Below are 4,905 nucleotides of genomic sequence, written 5' to 3' on the forward strand. Positions count from 1 at the left end.
GTGTGAGTGGTGAGGCTCTGGGCTCACAGCAACACCATGTAGATACTGGAGTTCTGCAATTTCTGGAGCAATGCTTCAGCTCTCCATCCTTCTCCCTTCTCAGGAAGATTCTGAGGAATAGGCAAGGCAGGATGTATCCCTTATCATGTGTCTGCATGTGCCCTGTGGCAAAGTAGGGGCACAGGATGTCTGGAGCAATCCTCCACCCGCCGGCTGGGCTACTTCCTCTCATAGAATCATAGAATCATTAAGACCTCTAAGATCACCTTGTCCAACTGTCACATACCAACAATATCCCCCACTAAGCACGTCCCCCAGCAACACATCTCCACCATTCTTCAATAGTTTCAGGGATGGTGACTCCATCACTCCTAGAGCAGCCTGTGTCAGTGCCCAACCCCTCTTGGAGAAGTTTTTCTTAATAACCAACCTGAACCTTCCGTGGTGCAACTTGAGGCCATCACCTCTCATCCTATCACTGTTACCTGGGAGAGGAGACCGATCCCCATCTCACAACCTCCTTTCAGACAGTTGTAGAGAGTGATAAGGTCTCTCCTGAACCTCCTCTTCTCCAGACTGAACAACCCCAGATCCCTCAGCTACTCCCCATGAGACTTGTGCTCCAGACCCCTCAACAGCTTCATTACCCTTCTCCAGACATACTCCAGGGCCTCCATGTCTTTCTCATAGCGAGGTGCTCAAAACTGAACACAGCACCAGAGGTGCAGCTTCACCAGAACTGAGCATTGGGATGATTGCCTCCTGCTCCCTCTGGCTGCACTATTGCTGATGCTACCTGGGCACACTGCTGGCTCACGTTCAGCCGAGCTGACCAACAACACTTCCAAGTCTTTTTCCTCCACGCAGCTTTCCTGGCCCAAACCTGTAGCACTGCGTGGAGTTGTTGTGACCAGAATGCAGGACCCGACACTTGGTCTTGTTGAATGTCATCCCATTGGCTTCAGCCCAGTAACTCAACATGTTTAGGGCCTCTGTAGGGCCTTCCTACTCCCAGGCAGATTGTCAGTTCTCCCCATCTTGGTGTCATCTGCAAACTTATTCAATCCCCTCATCCAGATCATCAATAAAGATAACAAACAGGACAGGCCCCAGTACCCATCTGTGGGGAACACCTCTTGTGACCCACCACCAGCTGGGTTTAACTCCATTCACCACCACTCTCTAGGCCTGGCTCTTTACCCAACAAAGAGCGTATCCATCCAAGCTGTAGGCTCAGCTTCCCTGGGACAATACTGTGGGAGACAGAGTCAAAGGCTTTGTTGAAGCAGACCATGCCAACAGCCTTTCCCTCATCCACCAGGTGGGTCGCCTGGTCATAGCAGGAGATGGGGCTGGTCAAGCAGGATCTGCCTTTCGTGAACCCAAGATGCTGGGCCTGATCCCTGGTAATCCCTCTCACTGCTGCATGGCTGCCACATGGAGCACCACTGAAAATGGTGGCTGCTGCACAGGCTGTGGGGCAGGCTGAGGCAGGGCAGCATGACCACATGCCTACTGCCGGTCAGGGTGGTACCGGGCACATACAAGGACCTTTGGGTTCCTGGCAGACTTGGACAGCCATCTGACAGTGTTTATTTGTCCTATCTTGGAGTTTCAGGTTAATAAATAACAAAGCACTCAGGCTGCTGAAGTTTGAAACCAGGCTACAAATATGACCAAACATGGCCATTTGGCAAGGGAGGCTCCAACAGCAGTTGTCCTCACATCACCCTGAGGTTATCTAGAGTTAGTTGGAGGTAAAAAGGCAATATGCAGGTCAAAGGGTACATGTTTGGAATCAGTAGAGTCTTGTCAATGCAAAGCACATGTTTGCAGCCCTGCCTTGAGCAAGGCCACGTAGCTGAGGTGCAGAACTTGGGGTGCTCATCTCTCACATGTGAGATTAAGAGGTTATCCGAGACATCCAGCATGGCTTCACCAAGGACAGATCGTGCATGACCCATCTGGTGGCCTTCTGTGATGGAGTGACAGCACTGGTGGACTGATGGGCAACTGATGGCATCTACCCGGACTTTGCAAAGCCTTTGACATAGTCCCACATTACATCCTTATCTCTAAATTGGAGAGAGATGGATTTGAAGACTGGACTATTTGGTGGATAAAGAACTGTTTGGATGATTGTAGCCAGAGAGTTGTCGTCAGTGGCTTTGTGTCCAGGTGGAGTCCAGTCACAAGTGGTGCCCCCAGGGAGGGGTCTGTCGTGGGACCAGAGCTCTTTATCATCTCTATTAATGATGTAGACAATGGGATCGAGTGCACCCTCAGCAAGTTTGCTGATGTCACCAAGCTGACTGGTGCAGAGCGGACAAAACAGAAGGGAGGGATGTCATCCAGAAGGACCTGGACACTCTTGAAAAGTAGGCACATGAGAATCTAAGTAGGTTTAACAAGGCAAAGTCCAAAGTGTTATACCTGAGTAGAGGTAATCCCAGATATGAATACAGACTGTGAGAACTCCTTGAGAGCAGCCATGTGAATGACTTGGGGGTTCCGGTGGACAAAAAGCTGGACATGAGCCAGCAGTGTGCTCTTGCAGCCCAGAAAGCACAGTCCTCTAAGCAGCAGCAGGGCAATAGAGGGGACTGCCCCCTCTACTCTGCCCTCGTGAAGCCCCACCTAAAGTACATTGTCTCCTCCAACCTAAGCCATTCTATGATTCTATGAAATGAAAGGAAGCCCACGGCACACACTGATTACACCAGGCTTCAGGACTACAGGTCCATAAAGGCATTCCAGCCATCAAATAACCAAGCTTTTGTGACAATTAGTGCACAGCAATTGTTAGCACTGAAGGATATAATTACAACATGCATAATGTATGCGAGGGCTTTGAGCAGAGTTAAAAAAATATTATTCAAAGCTGCTAATACGCAATGGGAATTCTTGCTGGGTAACATTTCAGAAGCAAGGAGCTTTTGTGGCTGCGCTCCCAGATTGTGCAATGGGAGGTGCACAGGGGCAGCTGCCTGGGGCTGCGTTGGGAGCTGCCGTGGGGCTGACCAGGGACCGTATCCCTGCCCTGCAGGTGGCTTCTGGCCGTGTGCCATAGGGCAAGGTGCTCCTCGCAGCTGGCCTGAATGTGCCAGGGGCATCTGCTGCCCCAGGGCTGCTCATGGCATTGCACCAGGAGTGGGAACAGATGGGGTTGTGTCACCCCAGCACGGTGATTCACGGTGGCAGAGTGGCGTGCTGCCACTTGTGGGTGCAAATCATCTCGTTTTGCTCTCTGCATGACCAAGTGGTGGGAAATAGCGTGCAAGATTTTGGTCTGGTGAAGGAACGCCGCCCTCCAGCTTGGGGAAGCCAAAGCCTTGGTTTTCCTGGCCTGGGTATAGCAGAGTTTCCACATTCCTATGGGAAACAAGGCAGTTTGTGACGGTCTTTCTGCCCCCTTTCTGAGGACTAAGGCTGCATCCCCATGCTGTCCCCAGCCCCAAGTGGTGGCTCATGGGGGGCGAAGATCTCCCCTTTCCCATTGCGACCGAAGCAGGCACTCAGTGACCTCTTTCCCTGGGCCCTGGCCATGCACTGATGTTAGGACTGCAGAGCAGATTAGCACAGGATGCAGAAGCTCCTCAGTTATCTCACACCATGGTTCAACACAAATCCACTCTGCTCTGGCTTCCCTCCTCTAAGTGTGGTGGTTCATCACAGCTGCTCACAGGGTGTTCCTGCTGGGTGATCTGTACTGATGCCTGTTGCATTGCTCACATCTGCACATCATGTCCCACAGGATATGTCCTGGGCTGCTCCCAGCCCTGTGGAGAAATGAGGCCACAAGCAGCGCTTAGAAAAGTGTGGAATGCCTCACGTTCTGCTTAGGGCACCTTAGCCACAGCTCTTTGCTCAGTCTAACTTTGCCAGGAATCCCTTTAGATGAAAGCCCTATGAAAGCTACCCAAAGCCCTATCGTCAGCCCTATTAGCAAACACAGGTTTGGTTTCTGACACTTACTGAGCTGGTGGCACAGCTGGGTTATGTCTACTTAACTCACCTGTGCCTGGTCTCGTGAATATCTTCTGGCAGCTCATGTTATCAAACACTTGCGGTTATTGCCAGAAACTCTGACCTGTAAAGCCCTTTGCACAGCACTTCTTGCAGCTCTCACAGCTAGCCAGGCCAAAGGGACATGCTTTATCATAGCACAGATATGGGGAGGATTCATTGCAATTTGCTTGCATTTATTCAGGAGATTACATTATTTCTAATTTAACTACATTTTCTCCTGGTGCAAGAGGGCTGTGCAATCTGTTTCAGGTGCAACACTCCCCTCTTTACCTCCGATGTAACCCCATTTGTACCCATCCTTGTACATTTCTAATGCAGCCATACCACATCCTCTCTTAAGCCTTGTTGCATCATCTTCCTTTCACTGCTGCATCCCTTGTATCCCAGTTATATTTTTTCTCTATGCTCCCTTACGTCCCCAGTGCACCCCATTGTATCCTACCTGCTGCAGCCCCACCCCATGCACCCACCTTGCAGCCCCTTTGCAGCCTGTTTTAACCCCACCACCTTCTTGTTGCATCCCCCTTGCACACTCCCATTGGTAAACTCCTTGTACCTCCATGGAAGCCCCACTATGTCCCCAGCTTTCTCCCCTGTTGTATCCCCACTGCAGCCCTATTGCATGCCCCCTTCACACCCCCACTGCAGCTCCGTTGCATCCTCCTTTCGTACTCCCATTGCATCCCTCCCTTGTACTCCTTCTGCAGCCCTATTACACCTCAGGTGAAGTCCCATTACACCCCCCTGTCACGTCCCTCCTTACAATCTCACTGAAGCCCCACTACATCTCCTGTTTCACCCCCCCACCGTCCAACCCCATTCCATCCACTCTAAGCCCCTTCCAGCCCCCTTACACCCCACTCCCCCTCCTCCTTG

This window comes from Meleagris gallopavo, chromosome 14 (assembly GCF_000146605.3).
Source record: "Meleagris gallopavo isolate NT-WF06-2002-E0010 breed Aviagen turkey brand Nicholas breeding stock chromosome 14, Turkey_5.1, whole genome shotgun sequence".
In the NCBI taxonomy this organism is placed as follows: Eukaryota; Metazoa; Chordata; class Aves; order Galliformes; family Phasianidae; genus Meleagris; species Meleagris gallopavo.